This window comes from Cricetulus griseus, chromosome 4 (genome assembly GCF_003668045.3).
Source record: "Cricetulus griseus strain 17A/GY chromosome 4, alternate assembly CriGri-PICRH-1.0, whole genome shotgun sequence".
Lineage (NCBI taxonomy): Eukaryota > Metazoa > Chordata > Mammalia > Rodentia > Cricetidae > Cricetulus > Cricetulus griseus.
In genome coordinates this window covers 227,117,322-227,141,960 of record NC_048597.1, presented here as the reverse complement: position 1 = coordinate 227,141,960, position 24,639 = coordinate 227,117,322, and the positions used below count along the sequence as shown (strand labels likewise).

General features: G+C 48.9%; 1 pseudogene; it reads left to right on the top strand.

Moving 5' to 3' along the window:
* The first annotated feature begins 1,905 nt into the window (after window positions 1-1,905).
* LOC100756844 lies at window positions 1,906-22,442 on the top strand (annotated as a pseudogene).
* Window positions 22,443-24,639: the final 2,197 nt, after the last annotated feature.

The following is a 24,639-nucleotide window of genomic DNA, read 5'->3' as shown; positions in this document are numbered from 1 at the left end:
TTCTGGGGAAATGAAGCAAAGAGGAGCCACCTGGAAGATGCTACCAAAGGAGTAACAGGTCCTAGCATTCTCCAGTAAGCCAAGACCATGTGGAAATACTTAGATTAATAGAAATGGGTTAAAAATTAAGACAGAGCTAGCCAATAAGAAGCCCGAGCCATCGGCCAAACAGTTTATAATTAATATAAGCCTCTGTGTGTTTATTTGGTGCTGAAGGGTGATGAGACTGCCAGAAACTTTCACCTACAAGACCCCATCTCAAAACACAAGGTGAATAACGCCTGAGAACAGCACCCAAGGTTGTCCTCTGGCCCACACAAACACACTCATGTGCACCTGCACAGAGATTTGCATACATGCACACAAATGTACACATGTGCACACAGACACACATGCACACACAAAACAAGCCAAGTAATTAGAACTGTTCTTTAGAACTCATGCTGAGGAAACAGCAAAGTGTTGTCTGTTGTGTAAGCTACAGACATTTCCCCTGCCTGCCTGGTCATCTTTTCTATTTCATTAGCAGAATCCACATGGGATTTATTTATTTGTTTGTTTGTTTGTTTGTTTTTGTTTTTCAAGACAGGGTTTCTCTGTGTAACAGCTCTGGCTGTCCTAGAACTCGCTCTGGAGACCAGGCTGGCCTTGAACTCAGAGATCCACCTGCCTCTGCCTCCCAAGTGCTTATAAAGGTGTGCGCCACCACCGCCCTGCTAATGGTTTTATTTGTAATTATATTCATTCATCCATTAATTTTTAGAGTGTGCTGGAGTAGGGAGGGTTCATGACATCAGCTTACAGTGTGTGTGTAGAGGTCTGAGGACAACTTTGTGAGTCACTCTCTCCTCCCTTGTTCTGAGAGAGAGAGAGAGAGAAAGAGAGAGAGAGAGAGAGAGAGAGAGCTCCTCTTATCCCTGCTACAGATTCTGATTCATTCTCCTGTCTCTGCCTCCACCTCACAAGAGGAGTGCTCGGTGTGCGTGAGTGTGTGTATGTGTGTGTGTGTGTGTGTGTGTGTGAGAGAGAGAGAGAGAGAGAGAGAGAGAGAGAGAGAGAGAGAGAGGAATGCTCAGTGTGTGTGTGTGTGTATGAGTGAGAGCGAGAGAGAGAGAGAGAGGGGAGTGCTCTCTCTCTCTCTCTCTCTCTCTCTCTCTGTGTGTGTGTGTGTATGTGTGTGTGTGTAGCTAATGTAAAGGTACACACACCTAGACAGTCCCTGCCCCTGAATGAGCAATATACAGAACAAGGGTGCTCATGTGTTGTACATGGAGTGACAGAGGACAAAGAAAATGAAAGCCATTGTTGCCTCCCTCAGACTGTAGCCTTGCACTGAGGAGAGGGCCAGGAGAGGCTGGGGCAGGAAACTCTATTTTTCAAAAGATTACCAGGTAGTGTTGGGAGCCCCAGGCTGATAGTGGGGCTGGTGGAGGCAGAGCTGTGTGAAATGAGGGTTGGGAGGGGCTGTTTGTCTGCGATGTGGGTGGGAAAACGGGGAGAAGGCAACCCTTTGGGTTGACTGCATAAAGATGGAAAGAGGGCCCTCAAGTGTGTACCTGCTGTCTCCTGTGCCTCCTTCATAGCCCGCCTTCACGCCTTCATCCACCCAGAAGCCTGCAGCAGGGGGCTGAGCTTGTAAAAGTGTTGGGGGACACACGTGTTAGGAATCGGGGCAGCTGGGGAGAAGTGGGGAGCCTTCAGATCAGGGCTATGAGCATGTTTCACAAGCACGCTATCCCGGGCCCCTCTCTCTTTGTTAGTCCTTTCCCGTCTGCCCCACAGCAAAGCCTCCCCTCTCAGCAGACCAAAAAGGAGGCGGAAAAGGCCTATGGAGTTTGAACGGGAGTGGGAGTGTGAAAAGTCTGGCTCCCATGCCTCTGCCTTCCCATGTGGACTTTTGGCACAATGTGGTCCAAGAAGGGGTTTCCTCCAGAATCCAGGCCCAGTGTGCTTGGAAGACCAGAATCTGAGAGGCCTGTTTGCACAGGAGGGTGAGTGAAGCCACCCACCCTGCACTGGCCTTCACCCCTCGCCCTTGCACCCAGCAGGGAGAAGCATCAAGAGCCTCCATTACCCTCACTGTGTCCTGGTGCAGCAGAGCCCATTTTTTATCTTTGCCACCTGCTGGTCCCTAGTGCTATGTTGGTGAGTGACATTAACCCCCGCTGCCAGGAGGAAGCTGAAGAGGCTCACACTTCTCCTTTGGGGTTTGTGTTGCGAAACTCTCCCTCACTCCCGACATTGTAAGTCCTGTTTTCACTCTCACATCTACACGCAAAATCCCAACTGCAGCTTTCTAAAAATGGATAGATGAAGCCGTGACTCACACACAAAGGAGTTTCCAGGGACAAAGAAGCTGATCAGGAGGAGCTGCTCCAGTGCAAGCAAGGCTCTGCATGATGGAACAACAAAGAGCCATAGCCCTGAGAACACGGCTAATCCCCCAGCCTCTGCACACCAGGAGGACAGCACTGCTGAGCACTGTCAGTATCCCGATACAGACGAGCCAAAGAACAGAATGACCAGGGCTGGGGAGATGACTCAGTGGATAAGGGGTTTGCTGTGTACGGATGAGAACCTGTGTCCAGCTCTCCAGCATTCCTGCAAAACCTGGGTGTGGTGACATACATCTGTAACTCCAGAGATGAAGGGGTAGAGACAGATGGACACAGGAGACTTGATAGCTAGCCAGGCTAGCAAACTGGTGAGTTCCAGGTTCAGTGAGAGACCCTGTCCCAAAAGCTACAGTGAGGTCCCATAGCAGAGGCTGGAGAGAAGGCTCGGGAGTTAGAGGAGCTGGGCTCAACTCTCAGCACCCACATGGCAGCTCACTACTAGGATTACCTCCAGTCCAAAGGGATCCGACACTCTTCTGGCCTCTATGGGCACTGCACACACGTGGTGCGTAGATTTATGTGCAGGCAAAAAACCCTTACACATAAAGTAAATTAATGAAAAAAAAAAAAAAGAGCCATAGAGTAAGAAAGGTTTGTGATCTCAACCTCTGCTCCCCATACGCTTATGGATTCACATACACACATAGACCCTCACACACATAGACCACATACAATCCCATTGAATACACACAGACCACACACACACCTACACACACACACACCCCTACACACACATGTATACATGTTTATACATATATAATATTTTAAAAGAAGGAACAACAGCCATTCATGGTAGCACACGCCTTTAACCACAGCACCCAGAAGGCAGAAGCAGGTGGATCTCTGTGAGTTTGAGGCCAGCCTGATCTACATGGTGAGTTCCAGATCACCAAGACTACAGTGAAACTCTGTCTCAAAAAAACAAAAGAAAGGAATGAACACCCTTGTGTGTCTGTCGCATAGACCCTGTGATAAGGCAACCAGCCAGGTCTCATCCACAGCCCTTGGTCTGACCAGCACCCCTACAGTTTTTAAGGAATCAGTCAGTCTTTCTAAGTTAGGGTCACACTAGTGTGATGGCATCACCTGTGTCATGACAGGTTACCAGAGTCCTGCGGAGTAAGTCCACACTGGCAAAGCCAAGCGCATGACTTTTCCAAGTGTGCCCATTCCCAGACAGCGCCTGTAACTGTCTCCCCCAGCTCTCTGGCTGTCTAGCAGGGAGTATCTCTGTTTGGGCTCCCCCAGTGTCTGTTCTAGGGTTCTCTCCCGACTATTGAACAAAGGGGAAGTAGGGTCAGACACCGATCTCAAAGGACAGGGCCAGTCTTCTGGAACGCTCTGGCCGTCCCACCTTCTGCTCACACCTCAATCTGAGATCATTTCTTTCATCTCTTGTAAAAGACTTCAAGATTGTGGACTTGGGATGCTTTCTTCAAAAGTTGTCCTTGGGGCTGGGCATGTAGCTCAGATGGTGGAGCATTTGCCTCGCCTGCACAAGCCCTGGGTTCAATCCCCAGGATTGCATGAACCAGGAGTAGTGGAGGGGGAAAGTTGTCCTTTCAGGCTTGAAGAGATGACACAGTGGGTACAGTGCTTACTGTGCCAGCATGCAGACCCGAGTGATCCCCCAGCACCCATATAAAAGCCCAGCATGGCAGCATATGCCTGAAACCCCAATGCTGGGAAAGCAGAGGCAGTCTGACTGTCGGTCTAGCTGAATCGATGAGCTCTGGGATCAGCTCGAAGCCCTGTCTGAAAAGTAAGGTGGAGAGAGATTGAGGAAGACAATTAATATCAGTTTCTAGCCTCTGCAGGCATGTACATGCATGTGCACACTACACACACACACACACACACACACACACACACACACACACACACACTAAAAGTTATCCTTAAAAAATGTTGCCCTCAAGCCGGGCATTGGTCGTGCATGCCTTTAATCTCAGCACTCAGGAGGCAGAGGCAGGTGGATCTATGTGAGTTCGAGGCCAGCCTGGTCTACAGAGTGAGTTCCAGGATAGGCTCCAAAACTACACAGAGAAACCCTGTCTGGGGGCAGGAGGGAGATGCCCATTGTCAACCTCTGGCCTGCACACTTGCACACACACACACCACACACACATGCACACACATGCACACACACACATGCGCACACACACACATGCACACACACACACACCACACACACCACACACCACACACACACACACACACACACACACACACACACACATGCGCGCACACCACACACACACACACCACACATACCACACACACACCACACACACAAAGAGAAGAAAATTTAGCTTAGATGGATAGTGGTAAAAAACTGTTCCCCACGGAGGAGACCACACTGTAATATCATGGAGGACACTGGGACAGTCGCTCGGCTGACAGAATGCTTCCCCAGAATGTCTGAGGCACTGGGCTCTGTGAGAGCCAAAGTTACATTTTAAGTTTTAATTACTATGCCTAAGAATCCATGAAACAAAAATGCCTCCTGAAATGCTGGAGACTGTTGTTTATGGAGATAACAAGCCTCATGTTTTCACTCCCTAAACAAGTGTGTCTGCGCCGTCTGCACCAGCTGTGCTTGGTCACTCATGGGCAGGAGCTGCATCAGGATGAGTGTTTGCATCTAATTGGGCTTGCTGGGAAATCCAATGAATTATGGGTTTTCCTTCTTCTTCTTCTTCTTCTTCTTCTTCTTCTTCTTCTTCTTCTTCTTCTTCTTCTTCCCCCCCTCTCTCTCTCTTGTTTTTCTAGACAGGGTTTCTCTGTAGCTTTGGAGCCTATCCTGGCACTCGCTCTGTAGACCAGGCTAGCCTCGAACTCACAGAGATCCACCTGTCTCTGCCTCCTGAGTGCTGGGATTAAAGGCGTGCGCCACTAACACCCGGTTCTTTTTTTTATTTAAATTAAAAACAATCTTATTTTATATACCAATCCCCTGTTCTGTCTCTCTCCCATCCTCCCAGGCCCCCACCAGCCCCCCCATCCTCCCCCATCCACTCCCCAGGGAGATGAGGCCTCCCATGGGGGATCATCAAAGTCTGTCACATCATTTGGGGTGGGGCCTAGGTGCTCCCCGTGTATGGGTTTTCCTCCTTAAGACTTTGCAAAACTTGGGATACCAGAAATGCACCTGGCCAGAGCCCATCCACCTGACCAGTACTTAATTAAAGCTTGCTTCAAATTTGGTTTTAAATTGTAGTAGTGATCTTATTCTTGGCTGGTGGGATTAACCATTCCATCCCCTGCATCTCATAGCCCATGCATTGTAGTGCAAGCCTGTGATCCGAGCACTTTGGAGGTAGAGACGAGACCAGCAGCTCAAGGTCATCGTCTGCTACATGCTGAGTTCCTCAGGTGGGGATCCTGGGTGTTTATCACCGTGTTGAGTTCCTCAGGTGGGGATCCTGGGTGTTTATCACCGTGGCGATTGTCACAGTCTGGCTGCAGTGAAGAAAGGATGCTCTGGAGAGCGAGAGGGACCCAGAGAAAAGCAGAACCTACAGATGATGCAAGACCCACAGCACCAGGGACCCAGATCCCAGACCTGGGTTTCATCATCCCAAGCCTCTGACCTTTTCTTTGTGTAAGCCAGGGAACCCCCCTTCTTCATGTACTCGGGTTTAGCTGGGTTTCCATCGTGTGCATTCTGCAGCATTGGGCAATGAAGCGTGCGCAACGTATGTTGCTCTCAGATAACCGCTTTAGGGACAAGCACGGCCCCTCCCTCCTTCCCTCAAAAGCCTGAGTTAACTAATGTTTCCACACTGCATGCACAGAGGCCTTGGCCTTTCTGGCTCATGCACATTTCTTCCACTTTGAAAACAAAGATATGTCAGGCAGTGGCAGAAGCAGGAGATCTCTGTGAGTTCAAGGCCAGCCTGGTCTACAGAGTGAGTCCCAGAACAGCCAGGATTACACAGAGAAACCCTGTCTCAAAAGAACAAAAATAAAATAAAATATTCTTTCTATTATTTTATGCATATGTGTATGGGTGCCCATGCAGATGTGCACACGTGTGTGCAGGTGCCTTAGGAGGCCAGAAGAGGACATCAGATCACCTGGAGCTGGAGCTACAACAGTTGTGAGCTGCCCACATGGGTGCTGGGAACCAAACACTGTAAGAGCAGCAAATGCTCTTAACTGCTGAGCCATCTCTCCAGACACTCTGTGTGTATGTGTGTAATCATGTGAGTGTGTGTGGGAATGTCTGTATAAGTGTGTGTAAGTGTGTGTGACTGTATAAGTGTGTGTGTGTGAGTGTGCGTGTATATAAGTGTGTATGCGTGTAATCTTATGCGTGTGTGTGGGGAATGTCTGTATTAGTGCACATTCACATCTGGAGGTCAAAGGTTGTGTCTTCTTCAGTCTCTCTCTACCTTGCTTTCTGAGACCATCTCTTCCACTGAACCTGGAGTTTGCCAGTTTGACTATGCTGTTGTCCTCGTCAGGGCGACTATTGCTGTGATAAACACCGTGACCAAAAGCAAGTCGGGGAGGAAAGGGTGTGTTTGGCTTATGCTTCCACATCCCTGTGGAACAGAACTCAAACAGGGCAGGAATCTGGGGGCAGGAGCTGATGCAGAGGCCATGGAGGGAGCTGCTTACTGATTTGTTTTCCCGGCTTGCTCAGCCTGCTTTCTTATAAAACCCAGGAGCACCAGCCCAGGAGGGCTGGGCCCTCCCCATCATTCACTAATTATGAAAATGCCCTGCAGGCTTGCCTACAGTCCACTCTTACAGAGGCATTTTCTCAGCTGAGGCTCCCTCCTCTTTAATGACTCTAGCTTCCGTGCATAGCCAGCCAGTCCCATGCTGAGAGCCCCCTGTCTCTGCCTCCTCAACCTGGGATTATAACTGCATATCACCATTGTCTACCTTTTTTCTGCGGGTACTGCATATCACTCAGGTCTTCACACTTACAAGGCAAGCACTTTACTGACTAAGCCATTTCCCCAAGGTCCTGAGAGATGCCTCCAATGGCTCAGGTCCACCCTAGCTCATCAGTAGGTACTGACGTATTTTTTCCCAGCTCAGCTGGGAAGACTGACTTGTGACATCACCAGAGCAGACAAACCTTGCAGCTGGGAGTCTTGGAATCTTGAAGCAGGGAAGCCCCAGAGCTACTTATTGCAGGATGGGTGGGTACCCTGCAGTGCCCCGACCCCACCTCAGCCGCCCAGGGTGTGTTCTTCGCACCTCCCAGCAATAAGTCACACCCACTACTGCTCGGAAGTCCTTAGGCTTGTAGCCTTTCTCAGGAAGTAGACCTACTCCCTGGCTTAGCCCCCTTTCAAAGAAGTGCAAACCCACAGAATTCAAGCCCATCAGACTTGCTGTGCCATTTCTTAGCACCTCTAAAGACTAGTTCTTCTTCTGATTTTTGTTTGTTTTGAGACAGAGCCTCACAATGTAGCTCTGGCTGCCCTGGAACAGGCTGACTTGAACCCTCAGAGATCCACTTCCCTCTGCCTCCCAAATCCTGGGATTAAAAGTGTGTACCAGCAAGCCTAGCCTTTTTCCATTTTTAACCCCACTGATTCTCATGGGCCCATCACACATCTGCTCTGACCTAGAGAGAGGGAAGAAGGAAGGGAGGGAAGGAGGGAGGGAGAGGGAGAGGGAGGGAGAGGGGAAGGAAGAAAGAAAGAAAGGAAAGAAGGAAGGAAGGTAGGAAGGATCAAAACAACTGTTTGTAGAAAGGACCACCCTCGCCAGCAGAAAGCTTTCAGAGCTGTGAGAAGTTTCCACTGCTTCCAGTGAAGATGACATAGTGGGAACCCCAGCGCTCACACATCATAAAGAGGCTCCTGGCCCCAGGCATCAGCAAAGTCCAAGAGGGAACCTGGATGTCTGCCTTCACCCCTGTATGGAGCAGTGCTCCCCACGTCCAGGCTGCTGCCCACAGATGCCAGCTAAAACAGAAGGTCAGGGTGAGGCCAGAAGCTTACGTCTTCGTAGCCGATATCCAAGTTCTAACAAAACTCACATTCACTCCAAGAGCCAGTGTGGTCTTAAGGAGAGAGGATGATGGCCAGTGTACAGCCCTGAGCTGTTACAATGATCCTATTTTAAAGCGGCCATAGTAAACATGTTTCTACAAGCAACTATAATTGTGTTATTTTGTTTTTTTAAATATTTATTTCATAGGCCAGATGTCGTTGCACACACCTTTAATCCCAGCACTTGGAAGTCAGAGAGAAAAGGATCTGTACTTGTTCAAGTCCAGCCTCGTACACATATCTAATTCTAGGACAGATAGCTACATCGTGAGGCCCTGTTTCAAAACAAACAACAAAACCCACAAGATTTATTTGGTTATTGATCTGTGTGTGTGTGAATGCGTCTTCTAGCTAGCTAGCTCCCTATTCCTCTGTCTCCTCTGTCTGTCTCTCCCTATCTCTGTATCTCCTATACTCTCCCTCTCTCTTTCCCTCCCTTTCTCTCTGAGCAGGAGTGAAACATTGTCTTTTTATGTAGTCTAGGCTGGCCTAAACCTCTGTGTCCTGGTTACTTTTGTGTCAACTTGACACAAGCTAGAGTCATCTGAAAGGAGGGAACCTCAATTGAGAAGGTACCCATAAGATCAATTGTAGGAAGCCTGGGCGTTGGTGGCGCATGCCCAGCGTTTGGGAGGCAGAGGCAGGCAGATCTCTGTGAGTTTGAGACCAGCCTGGTCTACAAGAACAAGTTCCAGGACAGCCTCCAAAGCCACAGAGAAACCTTGTCTTGAAAAACCAAAAAAAAAAAAAAAAAGGATCAATTGTAGGGCATTTTCTTAGTGATAGATTGAGGTGGGGCGTCCAGCCCACTGTGGGCGGGGCCATTGCTGGGCTGGTGGTCTCAGGTTCTACAAGCCTGTAATCAGCATCCTCCATGGCCTCTGCAACAGCTCCTGCCTCCAGATTCCGGCCCTCGCTGCTTTTAAGGATAAACTGTTCTATGGAACTGTAAGTGCCATACACCCGCTCCTCCCCAAGTTGCTTTTGGTCATGGTGTTTCATCACAGCAATGGTCACCCTAAGACATCTCCATCCATGTTCCTCCTGCCTCTTCCTCTCAAATGCTGGGATTGAAGTGACAGGAAACAGACACTCATGCCCAGTGTCTCTGGCCATCTTGGGGATTTATTTTTAAGCTATTGCTGTTTCTGAAGCTCCCCCTGCAGCAAAATTCTTAGCAAGCAGTTCTCCATGAAGCAGACAGCAGCCTGGGGAACTAGAAAAATAGGAACCCTACATGCCCGGTCTATGCAAGTGCAGAGCCAACTAGACAGACTGACCTATTTGTGTAAGGGGAATCAGGAAGTCTCCATTGCAAGACGCAGAAATGCAACTCTCAGCACCAGCTGAAGATAACCAGCTGAGAGTCAGGCCTGCACCCAGCCCAGGGGGCTGAGAGGCCTGCACCCAGCCCTGTCTGAGCTGTGCAGATAGGGTGACTTGAGATGCTTCAGGCTGCCAGGTCCCTCACCTTGGGGAAAACATGTGTCTATCCAGCCTTCCCTAGTACCTTGTTTCTCTCCAAGGCAGCCAGATGGGGGAACTCTCCATCGGGGCTTCCTCATCCTGACCTACCAGCTAGAATGATCTCTCCCTCCTGGTGAGGGCAGCCCTGGTGTTTTCTCTGGACTGGGCCAGGAGTGAGTTAGAACTGCTGAGGGCACAGGTGTGGCCGAGTGTGGAGTCTCCCGAAGGTGTTCATCTTTACTGGCTTGATCCACTCATCCTGACAACCTGGGCTGTAATCCCAGCTCTGCCACTGACAAGCCCTGTAGATAGAGAGGAGTTCTTTGTCCTCTCTGGGCCTGTGTTTATTCATGGAGGAAACCAAGTCCTGCCTGAAGAAGGAGGTGTGTCCCTATAACCCCAGCAATTGGGAGGCAGAGGCAGGAGGAGGGTTGTGGGTTCCAGGCCAAGCTGAGCTACATAGTGAGGCCCTGTCTCAAAAAAACAAAAGTAAAAAGGGAGATTTTTCTTCTGACAAAAATCATTCATCCCTCCCTTCAGTGTCACTTATCCATAAAGTGCTGGTCTCAGGCAGCCTTTGCTGGTGTCTCTGATTCAAGGCTGAGACCCCAGTGGCTGAGTGTGGCGCCTCACTGCGGTTGGACTATGGTCACCCACATGTATTCTTCCCTGGACATAAACTGAGAAGAAGCAACTACACAGATGAAACTCTTCTCTCAAACAAAACCTGAGGGGGGGGGAAGGATGGAGGGAGGGAGAGGGAGAGAGAGAGAGAGAGAGAGAGAGAGAGAGAGAGAGCCAAATACAGCATCATACAGTCTCACAACTCAGGAGAACTGACACAAGTTCAAGATTGGCCTAGACCACGTAGTAGGTTCCAGGCTAACACAGGCTACACAGTGAGACCCTACCTAAAAGGAGGAGATAGGGAAAGGAGGGAGAGGAAAAAAGATGAAAGAAAAAAGTAAAAAAAAAGGAAGGAAGGAAGGAAGGAAGGAAGGAAAGGAGGGAGGCAGGAAGAAAGGAAATGTGGTGAATTGGATCAATGTTACCCCCCAAACCGACCCATGAACCAAAATGATTCTTAATATCATATTCATAAAACCCTTACCAATGCTGGTCGGTGGTGGCACACGCCTTTAATCCCAGCACTTGGGAGGCAGAGGCAGGCGGATCTCTGTGAGTTTGAGGCCAGCCTGCTCTTCAAAGAGAGTTCCAGAACAGCCTCCAAAGTCACAGAGAAACTCTGTTTCAAAAAACTAAGAAACACAACACAAAACAAAACAAAACCTTGCCAAACATCCCCACTTCTTCAATCCATTAAAAACTGCTCTTGGGTCCAGCGAGATGGCTCAGCAGGGTCAGCTGCTTACACCTGCAAGCCTCATAACGTGACTTCAATCCCTGGGGCCCACATGGTAGAAAGGAGAACTGACTCCTGTAAGCTGTCTTCTGACCTCCATACATGTACCATGTATGCACAAACAGGAACACACAGACACACATGCACACTCGTGTGCACACACACACACACAGACACGGCTCTATGGGAGCTTCACATACAGCTCTAGAAGACAGAAGATGTATTTATTCATTGTTCCCCGTGTGACTGACACCTTCATCAAGAAACTATGCCAGGGGCTGAAGAGATGGTTCAGTTGTTAAGAGCACTGCCTACTCCTACGGAAGGCCTGAGCTCAATTCTTAGCACCTACATGGCAGCTCGAAACTGTCTGTAACTCCAGTTTCAGGGGACCCAATGCCCTCTTCTGACCTCCTTGGGCATCAGGCAATGCACATGGTGCACATATGTATAGTCAGGCAAAACAGCCATACACATAAATTATAAAATAAGATTAAAAATTTAAAAATCATTCCATCCTCTCTCAAGTCCTCCGAAACCTAGAAGGGTTTTGTGACTTCACTCCCTTTCTTGGCCAGAATTAGCATCCAGACCCAGGATGAGCCAGTCTGCAGTCTGAGACAAGTAGATGACCCCTGTCCCTGGTTGGACCATGCAACAGCACCACAGTGATAAACAGAGCCCCTTATTGGTTAAGGAGGAGTCACAGTTCTGTGCCTCACAAAAAGTGAACAATTACTGGGTTCTAGGAAGGTAGAGGGTGTCCTCACTGGGTCCTGGGAAGGTGGAGGGTGTCCTTTGTGCCTGGCTTCCCCATCCTGGGGCCAATATGAGGTGTGAACAATCTTTGCACACTTGACATATGTTATTATCCAGAATACAACCAATAAAAAGAATAACACACAACATGCCGTGGTGACACATGCTTTTGATCCGAGCACTCGGGAGGCAGAGGCAGGCAGATCTCTGTGAGTTTGAGGCCAGCTTGGTCTACAGAGTGAGTTCCAGGACAGCCTCCAACGCTACAGAGAATCCCTGTCTTGAAAAACAAAACAACCAAACAAATAAAAATAAATAAATAAAATTAAACACACACACAATTGACACGATCCCAAATATGTAATGCTGGGGTTCTAGAAATGCACTTCCATTCAGGGTTTCTATGGTATTGGAGACTGAGCTCATAGCTTCCTGCATGCTAGGCAAGTACCCTACCACCAAGCCACACCTCCCGCCTCTAATTTCCTAGGATCCGTTCCATGGGTACCTGGTCTTGTTTTACAAACACAATGAGATCTCTCCCCACCCCCAGAATATGTTCTTGATTCTCCTTTTAGTTCCTGGTATTGCCAATTGAATGTTCCACAGATATGTCAAGTATGCTCAAACTGAACCCCCTACCTTAGCTTGTGAGCTCATGGGTCCTACAGTCTGTAGGCCACTGACCATGACAGCAGCCGCTTTCTTTCTGAGTGGGGCAGGAGGCCACTGAAGTAGAGAGGGGCTTTGTGAGAGGATGGCCCTCCCTACATTGACAGTAGTCAGTGGGGAGCACCAGGAGAAGCAGAGTCTGCAGCAGAAAGATGGAAACCATCCCGGCTTTCCCAGGGTTGGGGTTTTATAGAGGACCTTTGGTGCCCCAGGCAGGAGAGTGCCCTTGAACTCATTCTCCTGCACCAACTTCTCAGAGTGCTGGGATTGCAGATGGGCACCACCACACACAGCCTGGTTGGTTGGTTTTGTTAGGAGCATGTTTGTTTGCAGATGTGAATAGAGGTGAATCATGACTCGTGAGATACAGCAGCCATGTCCTTAAGAAGAGGATGGACCTAAGGCCGATGGAGCAGGCCATAGCACGCTAAAGGCAGAACGGTTGCTCCATGGTGATGGGAATGAAGGCAGTGTTTGGGTACCGGACAGGAATGGGGGGACCTCATGAAGACTGTCTTCCAACTCTTCTAGAAGAAGCCATGGAGGTGATTGCCTGCAGTGAGGTGGGGAAGGTTCCCTGGAGATCTGAAAACAGAGATGTTGACTGAAGAGCAGAGGGAAAGCAATGGGAAACAGAAGGGTGAAGGCTCCCCCACCCCCACCTGGACCCCCGAGGTTTCAGAGGCCACAGATTTGGAGGCACCGGTCAGCACTTTCGGACTTTCAGTTCCCTGAATGCTTGTCTCAGTTTTCTGCCCACATTGGTCCTTCTCAGAAATTTTACTGTTGATCTTGCAGAAATATCTGGGGGGTTCCACGGTGGCTCATTCATGCTTGAAGTGCAGTGCTGGGTTCATTCCAAGACACAATATCCAACTGGGAAGCCCTGTCCCATGCCCAAGGGGAGAAAAAAGACAGATGGGAGGGAACTACCCCTGGGAGCTTCATGGTCAAGTCTCAAGACCCCCAAAAATGAAGAGGCAATCTCAAAAAGCCTCCAGTGCAGTATATTAAAACCCAACTGTTAGCTGGATGGTGACGTTCGCCTTTAGTCCCACCATTCAAGAGGAAGAGGCAGGCAGATCTCTGTGAGTTTGAGGCCAGCCTGGTCTACAGAGTGAGTGCCAGGACTGCACAAAGAAACCCTGTCTTGAAAAACAATCAAACAAACAAAAAACTCAACTGTAACAAAGTTATTTGGAGCAAAGAGGTAAAATAACCGAATGTTACCTACAACCTCTGGTCAGAAAGCAAATGTTTAAAACTCAAAAATGTGGGCCCAGCTCAGTCACCATGGCAACATGGAGGTATTTTATAAACACATTTGTGAGTAAACCCACCCTCCCAAGTGTGGTGGTCAGCTTTAATTGCCAACTTGCTACAAGCTAGAGTCTCAGTGAGGAATTGTCCACAGTGGGTTATGTCTTGGGGGGACGTCTTAATTAAGTTAATTGATGTGGGAAGTTCCCGCCCACTGTGAGCGGCACCATTCCCTAAGCAGGGGATCCTGAACTACCTAAGAGTGAAGAAAGCAAGCTGAACACAGGCAGACAAGTGAAGGAGCAGCATTCCCGCGTCCATTTCTCTCTGTGCTTGACCGTGGTTGTGTTGTAACTAGATGTTCGGGGTTCCTACCTTGACTTTGCCACAGTGATGGACTGTAACCTGGAATTGTAAGCTAAAATAAACTCCTCTCTTCCCCAAGTTGTCGTTGCTTTATTTTTGTTTGTTTGTTTAGGTTAGGTTAGGTTAGGTTAGGTTATTTTATCACAGCAACAGGAATGAAACCAGGATAGCAAGTGTGTATGTTGTTCTGCAACAAATTAAAAGAAGAAATGAAGCTGGGTAGTGGTTACGCACACTTTTAATCCCAGAACTCGGGAGGCAGAGGCAGGTGGATCTCTGTGAGTTCGAGGCCAGTCTGGTCTACAGAGCGAGTGCCAGGATAGGCTCCAAAGCTACACAGAGAAACTCTGTCTCAAAAAATCAAAAATAAATAATAAATAAATAAATAAAAGAAAAATGAAGAAAGACAAGGGAACAAAATGGAGCCTCCATCTCAGACGGGTGATCAAGGGAAAGACTGGGACAGAAGACAACTTTTTTCTTTAATTCTTTGATGGTTTCATATGCATGTGCCATGAATTTTAGTTTTTTCATCCCCAATTTCTCTCTCATCCTGTTTCCTCTCCCACAGAAACCCTCCTCCCTCCCGACATCTCCCCCTTACTTCCTGTCTTGTGTGTGAAACCCTCCTCCCTCACAGTGTTGGTAATGAAGGGCCAGCCCCCATTTTAGCAGCCATGACAGGCCAACATGTGCTTGCCTGACCTTGTCCCTCCTGTCCTGGTCACTAGGGGGTCAGATGCCCTCCTTGTGACAAGGAACCAATCAGAAGTTAGCTGGCGGGGCTGTGCTTTACGGACAAGCACACAACAGTGACATACAGAGCATAGCAACCGCCCTGGGAGGGCCTATGGGCCATAACAACCAGTTGACCAATCAACACAGGGCAGGTCGCCAAGCCCGGAAGCACACCAGTCCTGAGACTGTTGCTACCCCTGGACACTCACCTTGCTCTACCCAATATATTCCTCGACCCCTGGTTTCTCGGGGTCTTCTCCAAGCATCCACCGCAATAAACAGACGAAGGGCCCGAGCTAATGGGATTAGCTCATTAGAGGATTTTTACTGGAGCACAAGAAGTTTATCAGTGGCACACCGCTGAAGAAAGTGACATCCCCTGGGGTTTACACTTCCAAAGATTTATTCATTTTATTTACGTACATGCACCATGTTTTCAGGTGCCCACGAAGCCAAAGGAGATCTTCGTCCTTTGGGGCTATTGTCCCTGGCATTGGTGAGCATCCAAGGCGTGACGGCCTCTGAACTCCAGTCCTCTTCTCGGAGGACTTCTCAGGAAGTTCTCTTAACCACTGAGCCATCTTGACAGCATCTTGGTTGAAAGGTTCAGGCTTTAATGCTGATCGGCTCTACCTCTTTAAGAGACAGACCCTGCTCCTTGACAACAGTCAGGGCACGCACAGGGACATGCTATCACCACATCACCCACCACACATTTACAGCCTGTGGGAAGACTCTGGGCATGCGTGGACCTCAGTGTGCACACCCAGTCTTCCCTTTAAAAGTTCCAACTTCCCTGCTTCGCTCTCTGTTTCTTCTTCTCTCTGCTCTTCTCTCACCTATGCTCTTCCTCTGCCTCTCTATGGCGACCAGCCATGGCGGTCAGCCATTAATTAGCCCTGTTCCTCTTCTCTCTTAGTCTCCTTTCTCTGCCAGGCCTATAATAAACTGGTTAATATGTCTCCTCTTGAGCCTAACTCCTCTTTTTCTTTATATCTAATTTAAACAAAAACATAACACTGGTGGTTTTTCTTTCTTTCTTTCTCTCTTTGGTTTTTCGTTTTGTTTAGTTGGATTTTGTTTTTTCAAGACAGGGTTTCTCTGTGTAGCTTTGGAGGCTGTCCTGGAACTAGCTCTTGTAGACCAGGCTGGCCTCAAACTCACAGAGTTCGCCTGCCTCTGCCTCCCAAGTGCTGGGATTAAAGGCATGCACCACCAACGCCCAGCTTTGGTGTTTTCTTTTTAATTACTGCTTTGGTTACTGGTGGGGGCGGAGAAGCTAGGGCCTCATCAATGCTAAACAAGTACTCTATCACTGACACCCCAACCCTTCTGTCTTTGTTTGTTTCTTTGTTTTGAATACTCACCTAGCTTACACTTTCTGGCTAGCTCTTTTAACTTCAATTAACCTGTTTCCCTTTATCTGCCTTTTGCCTCGGGGCTTTTTAACTTTCCTTTCCTTCAGTAGATCTTATTTTCACTGCTTCTTTGTCTGGCTGGCCACTGGCTGCCTGCCTTCTTGCCCCGGGCCACCCTACTTTTAACTGTGCACTTTACTTCCCATATTGATCATGTTCACGAACACTTTGTTTAAACAGTGGTTTATAATTTACCAAATTCTCCACGCGTGAGTCCAGGGACAAAGGACAACATTTTTGGAAGGAGGGGTTAGGGAGACCCTGCAGGTGTCCAGGAAGGGGGGGGGGCGGGAACTATGCAGAGGTGAGAATGAAATCCGGTTCAGACTGACTTCATCGACCTGGATCAGACTAGGGGAGTCTGATGCCAGACGGTTCATCGTCAGCATAGTTAAAACACAGTTCAATCTGAGGCAAAGGTTTCCTGGTTTATACAATCCCCAGTGCACACAAGAAGCATAATTACATCGAAACACAACTCAAGATCCATGTCATTTCTTCTAAGAAGATGGGTTCTGGAATAGGCTACCTGTGAAAGCCCAGCTAAGGATCTGGCCTGGTTGGGTCATACAGATAGCATAGAGGTTATTTGTGTTAGCATCCAGGCACACCTTGGCCCCACCCCTTAAGGACCTGGCAGAGTGAGTGTGTCACCCCTGCGCCCATGGCAGGCAGTACCCTGTCTCTGTATGCAGGCACAGAAGTTCCCTTTAAGAGACAAGCTCCACCAGGCATTGGTGGTGCATGTCTTTAATCCAGCACAAGCTAGACAGGGACAATGGCGGTATGGACCAGGTAAGGTGGAAGAAAGGAAATTTTGCAGGGTGCCACCTGTTGTAATTTCAAAAAAGCAGCCTGAGAAAGACACCATGTGACAGAGTTCAAGTGGAGGGGTTTTTATTGGGGGAAAGGGATCGAGAAAAGGGAGAAGGGGAGGGGGGAGACTGGCCTCTGGGGACAGGAACAACAGAAGAGAGGAAAGAGAGGCAGAGAGAGAGAGAGAGAGAGAGAGAGATGAACAGAGAGAGGGAGAGAGAGAGAGATGAACAGAGAGAGGGAGAGAGAGAGGAGGATAGGAGGTGGGCAGGGCCCCTTTAAAAGGTAACACAGTGAATGTGCACAGGCGGTGCTCTTAGTGGCTGCAGCTGAGGGCAAATCCTGTCAGAACCCCAAGGACAGGCCAGTACAGATGCCTGAATACTAACACCATCCCTAGACAAAAAAAAACTATTGGCAGCTGTTGACTGCTGGGAGGACAGCTGGTATCTCCCAGGGATGAGCTCAGTCAGTGTTCTTAACCTCTGAGCCATCTCTCCAGCCCCAGAATGCTCAGTCTTAAAGCCAGTTACACAAGCAACAAAAGTGAACTCAGAGGGCTGTGTGTACACATACACACACGTGTGTGTGTATGCACGTATGTAACCCTACTGATAAAAGTCATTATGAAGGTTTCTCTGGTGCTTTCGTGTTTGTCTCTGCTGGCATAAGAACGGGAACGGATGGCTGTGAGAAGTTAAAAATGGGAAAGTACAGCTGTACCAGTCAGGGTTCTCCAGAGTCACAGGACTTACGGAATGAATATATATTCATGGATATGAAATATATGGAATGAATATATATAGGGAATTCATTGGAATGACTTCAGGCTGCAGCCCAATGGCCAGCTGTGAATGGAAAGTCCAGAAACAGGGGTAGTGTCTCAGCTGGTTCTCTGTATGTGCTGGAATCCTGAAGAAGTGGCCTCCGGTGCAGTGAAGAGACGGATGTGCTGGCAAGGTGAGAGCAAAAAAGCAAAATTTCCCTCTTCCACATCCTTACACCGGCTGCCAGCCGGAGGTGTGGCCCCAATGAATGGCATGTGTCTTCCCGCCTTTGTAGACCAGGCTGGCCTCATTTTGTTGTTGTTGTTGTTTTGGGGTTTGTTTGTTTGTTTGTTTGTTTCATCTTTAGAGACAGAGTTTCTCTGTGGTTTTGGAGCCTGTCCTGGAACTGGCTCTTGTAGACCAGGCTGGTCTCGAACTCACAGAGATCCGCCTGCCTCTGCCTCCCGAGTGCTGGGATTAAAGGCGTGCGCCACCAATGCCCGCCTCTTCCCTCCTCAAAATTGGGATCAGAGGCGTGTCTGCCTTCCTACCTCAAAGGTCTGGACTGTAAGTGGGTTCACCACTTCACACCAAGCAGAAAATCTCCCTCAGGTGCTCCCTCCATTTCTGGGTGGCAGTTCACTCCAGATATAGTGAAGGTAGCAACCAAGAGTAGCCACACAACGGCCGTGTGAAGTTATGCTCTGTTTTAAGAGAATCTCCACCACAATGGCTGTGTGAAGTTATACACTGTTTTAGGCAAATGGTGAAAGACAGAAAACTTTCCTTGAGCTGGGTGGCGAGTTCTACCTGCAGCAATAAACATGATGGAACGGTCTCTCTTCTAACCCAATTCTCAAGCACAGGAAAGACGGACAGAGAGTAGATGAACCTTAGCTCTGCACTAACAGTCAGGACAGGGAGGGAACGGCCAGTGTCTGGTAAGAAATCTGAGACACTCTAGTCAGAGCAAGCTGTGTGGGAGGAGACACTTTTCTTCAACTAGTTCAAGCTCCAAGCCTTTGAGCTAATATCAGACAACTGAGTAAGGACAAGCAAAGTTGGCTGCTTTACCTTATTTTATTTGTTTATTTTGAGACAGAGTCTTCCCTGTAGCTCAAGCATAGACAACTCTGTGGGCCAGGACCTTGCAGAGTGAAGGTTCTCAGCCTCCCTGTTGCTGGGACCCTTTAATACAGTTCTTCACGTTGTGGTGACCTCCAAACATAACATTATTTTATAACAGCAATTTTGCTATTGTTATGAATCATATGCAGGATGTCTGATATGTCACCCCTATAAAAAGGTCGTTCAACCCTGAAAGGGTTCGAGACCCACAGGTTAAGAACCACTGTTTTAGAATAAGATGGATGTAGCCTGATGGTCATGGCAGTCACCTTTAATCCCAGCACTCAGGAGACCTAGACAGGTGGATCTCTATGAGTTCGAGGCCAGTCTGATCTATAGGGTGAGTTCCAGGACAGCCAGGGCTGTTACACAGTGAAACGCTGCCTTGGAAGAAAAAAAAAAACAGAGAGGAGGAGGAGGAGGTGGAGGAGGAGGAGGAGGAGGAGGAGGAGGAGGAGGAGGAGGAGGAGATGCCGCCAGTGTGGTCCTGAAGGATGGTGAGGTTCTGCCACCTTCTGGGCACCAAGGATAATGCCACCTACTCCACCTGCCATTTCCTGTCTCTGGAACCATGCATCCTCTCCTTTCCCAGCCACTTCCAGTCTATGAGTCTTTGCTCATGGTCGGTTGGCCGTCTGCCTGTCTGTCTGACAACAATCCTGACCCCTGTTCTGATTTCCATTTGAATGGGAATGCTGAGGGATCTATAGGAATTTTTTGAGTCATCTCTCTTGTGTCTGTCCATGTGGCTCGGATTGCCCCCTCCTGAATGCCCAGCCAGGGCTGGCTTCCTCCACAGCCTGCTCTGCCAGGGTTCCTCAGTGTATACTGTGGCTCCTAGCAGCCCCTGCTGGCAGCCGGGCTTACCCACACTGCACCACTCTACCCTCCCCAAATAGCTTCTATTCTCCGCAGCTAGACTCTGGGTTTCCTCCCCTCCTCTCCTCAGGCATTTCTCTAGTCTTCTCCCAGATCCAGCCCTGAGCCCATCTCTTCACAAGCCTCAAGAGATCACCACCCTGCAATTCCTACGTGCTGGGAGAAGACACTAGCCCAGTTTTGTCTCTGACATCCAGCTCTGAGAGTGACTCACAGACTGTCCCTGGGGACACAGCATCTCCTGTCAGAGCCATTGTCCACACTCCACTGCTGCCCCACCCATTCATTCCCCAAACCAGACTAATAGAAGGAACCCTGAACTCTCCCTTTCCTCAACAGGGTCATAGAATCATTTTCTGTTGGCTATGCGTGCGGGCTAGTTTTTATGTCAACTTGACCCAAGCTAGAGTTCCTGCCCTGACTTCCTTGGATGATGAACTGTGGAGCGGAAGAGCAAAGCGAAATTTTTCTCCCCCAAGTTGCTTTTGGTTATGGCGGTTCATCACAACAGCAAAAACTCTATGACACCAAGGTGTATCCAGCAGAGCACCGGGCACTTTGGTGTGCGTTATTGCAGTTCTTTGAGACAATCTCACCACCTCTGCAAGATTGCAGGTGTGTGCCGCTGCAGCCGCCCTGTTGGAGCTGATGTCTATAGGATTAAGGTCTCTTTATTCCAGAAGACACCAAGGTAAAACACAGGCCAGAGCTAGGTTAAAGAACCCAGCCAGTGCGGCCAGAACAAAAGGGGCCAGGGTCCCCACGTGCAGCCCCTTAAGAAGCTCACCCCGGCTTTCCTTCACCACGCCCTTATGGGCGAGTCCCGGGTCCACCTGGTACCTGTCCCAGGACTATTGGGCGGGGCTAGGGTGTCTCCCTACAGATGTCATGACATCAGATGACCCTCCACACCAGGGTTCAGCCTCCCCTACCGTCACCTGGTGAACTGACTCATTCTTCTACCACAATGCCCTGTCTCTGACTCTCTCATGACTCTACACTATGACTACTAGAACCTTCTAGAAGAGCTGGGGTGTAGCCCAGTTGGTAGAGTGTACACCTAGCACACACAAGTCCCTGTGTGTAGGCTCCATCCCCTACACTGCACAACCCATCTGTGTTGGTCAACGCCTGTCATCTGGAGGCTGAAGAAGGACCATCAAAAGCTTAAGGTCGTCCCAGCTGCAGGGTGAGTTTGAGGCCAGCCTGGGTTACATGAAACCTTGTCTCAAAAGAAGAAAAATAACTTGGGGGTTCTCTTGCTCTGTAACCCAGGCCGGGGTCAAACTCATGGCCTTCCCACCTCAGCCCCCACAAGTGCTAATACAAAGTGCATCCTCACATCCAGCTAACCAGTATTCTTGACTGTGACAGTCATCTGAGGGCACTGGTGACTCACAACCTTCTGTAACTCTGACAGAGGGTATGATGCCTCTTCTGTCTCCCGAAAGCACCAGGCTTTCATGTGGTGCACAGAAATTACATGCAAGCACTCACACATACAGAATGAAATAAAAATAAATATATTTTTAAAACCCATCTCCACATTAGGCCAGCAGCTGGGACTGGAGTTCTCTTTTCCATCTTGCAAGATGGTGGGTGAAAAGGCTGAGAAGCCTGACACAGAGAAGACAGCTGCAGCCAAGAAGGCTGGCAGTGATGCCTCTGCTGCTGGTGCAGCCAAAAAGAGTGACCCAGAAAGGGAAAGTCCCACTGCAGCCCAAACCCTGTCCTGGTTAGAGGAACTGACAGCTAATCCCCATCTGCTGTGTGTTCTAGAAAGGCCTTGTACAAAAGGAAATACGCAACAGCAAAATCCAAGATTGAAAAGAAGCAAAAGGATGTCTTGCTACTGCCAAGTTGGTGGTGACACCCGGGTGGATAAGCTTCAAAAAAAATATATAAATATAAATAAAAGCCTATGTATTATCCTCTGGGGACGCGCCTTGGAAAAAAAAGCCCTTCAGTCGGCACATGAGCAGGCTGCGCGCCAGCATCACTCCTGGGACCTTCCTCATCATCTTACCAGGTGCCACAGGGCAAGAGGGTGGTTTTCCTGGAGCAGCTGGGCAGCGGCTTGCTACTTGTGAGAGGGTCTCTGGCTGTCAACAGAGTTCCTCTTCGCAGAATATACCAGAAGTTTCTCATCGTCACCTCTACAAAAGTTGGTATCAGCAAGGTTAAAATCCCCAAACACCTGGCTGATGCACACTTCAACAAGCAGCAGCTGCGTGAGCACAAGCACCACGGGTGAGATCTTGGACGCCGAGGAGGAGAAATACGAGATTTCAGAGCAGTGCGAGGCAGATCAGAAAACCGTGGACTCGCAGATTTGCCCATCGATGAAAGCTGTTCTCAGTTCCGGGGCTACCTGCGACCGCAGTTCTCTCTGACAAAAAGACTGGCACACACAAACTGGCTTTTTACATTGCTAGCAACCTAATTAAACAGCTTCATGTATTTAAAAAAAAAAAAAGTCTTCAGCCAGGCGTTGGTGGCGTTCACCTTTAATCCCAGCACTCGGGAGGCAGAGACAGGCGGATCTCTGTGAGTTCGAGACCAGCCTGGTCTACAAGAGCTAGTTCCAGGATAGGCTCCAAAGCCACAGGGAAACCCTGTCTCGGGAAAAAAAAAAAAAAGTCTTCAGCATAGTCACCCTTGACCTTCGGCATATAAATTTTTGGAGAATGCTCTTCATTCTTTGTGGCAGCTGACCCTGGTTGTCAACTTGCCACATCAGGGAAGAGTGAACTTCAACTGAGGCGCTGCCTCCATCAAAGTGATCTGTGGGCCATGTCTGTGGGGCATTTTTTAAAATTATGAGTTAATGTAGAAGAGCCTAGCCCACTGTGAGCAGTGCCATCCCTAGGCAGGTGGCCTGGGCTGTGTTTAAGAAAAAGAGTAGAATGGGAGTCAGGGAACCAGCTGGTAAAGGCTGTTTTTCTCCAGTCTCCCACCCTTCCTGAGTTCCTGCTGAATCCCCCTCCCTGAGGGACTGTGCTGGAACTATCAGATAAAAGGAACCCTTCCGCTGGGCGTTGGTGGCGCACACCTTTAATCCCAGCATCCGGAGGCAGAGTCAGGTGGATCTCTGTGAGTTCGAGACCAGCCTGGTCTACAAGAGCTAGTTCCAGGACAGCCTCCAAAGCCACAGAGAAACCCTGTCTCAAAAAAGTTTAAAACTTAAAAAAGAAAAAATAGAAAGAAATCTTGCAAGGTCACACAATTGTTATCACAGGTAGGATTCAAACCCAGGCATGTGACTCCTGACTGGGCCTTAATCCACTGACCCTACTCACACTGAGTTCATCTTGGAGTGAAGGGAGACTGGGAACCCACTTCTGCTCAGTCCTGGTAATGATCGGACCCTGCCTGGAGGAGGGGCTGGCAAAGGGGGCCCCAGAGCATCAGGCTACACTGGAGGCACTGTGTGGCTAGACAGCGTCCTTCACTTGCCCTGTGTCTGTCCCTCATGGTAGAACCTGGCCTCCCTGGAAACCACCACCAGCCAGTGCTTCAGCCTCCCAGCTACAATCCCAAACGACTGACAGCATCCAAAGAGGAGCGTTTACCTTGTCTCACTAAAGTCAGTTAGAACAAGGGCTGGAGAGATGGCTCAGCAGCTAAGAGCACTTGGCTGCTCTTCCAGAGGTCTTGAGTTCAATTCCCAGCAACCATCATCAGATGGCTCACAACCATCATCTAATGATGCCCTCTGATGCCCTCTGCTGGGATAAGGACAGAGCACTCATACATAAAATAAATAAGTACATCTTTAAGAAAAAAAAAGAAAAAGAAGAAGTCATTTAGAACAAACTTGGCCTGAAGAGCTCCTTAGGCAAGCTCACCTTGTCTGAATAAGCAAAACCTAGAGCCACTTCTCGTAGTCCCCACGCTAAAGACCAGACCATGGACATGGTTGAGTTCCAGGCTACAGACTGAGACCATGCTCCAAAAAGCCTGTGTTCTCTACAAGAACCGAGTCCCATCTCCTGTACTTCGAAAACCCAGCCCACAGATTTGGTCTCAGCATGGAGGAGATGGAGACAAGATGATCTGAAATTCAAGGTCATCCTTAGCGACATAGAGGTTTGGAGGCTAGCAAAGGCTACATGACTGCGCGTCTCCAAAATGAAACTAACAAAAACAAAAAACCCTAAGGCCTTCAGTGAGAACAGAGCAAAGGGAGTGCTGTGTGCCTACACCATCGGGTGTTTGCTTTACCCTCTTGTCTACAGAGCCTCTCTCTGCACTTCTGATTTGGAATTGCCTGATGTGTGAACTACTATTTTTTTATTATTATTTCATGTATTTTTGAGACAGGTTTCTACACAGGAGGCAGAGGCAGGTGGATCTCTGAGTTTGAGGCCAGCCCGGTCTACAGAGAGAGTTCTGGGATAGCCAGGTCTACACAGAGAAACCCTGTCTCAAAAAACCAAAACCAACCAACAAAAAAGACAAACTCTCAATCTTCTTGGATCTGAGTGTTAGAATCACTGGACAATTTAGAAAAGAACATGTTTCTAATGAGCCATATGGGGAGAACCCTCCATCGCTCAGTGACGGAACCTGGAGAATTTCTCACAGGAG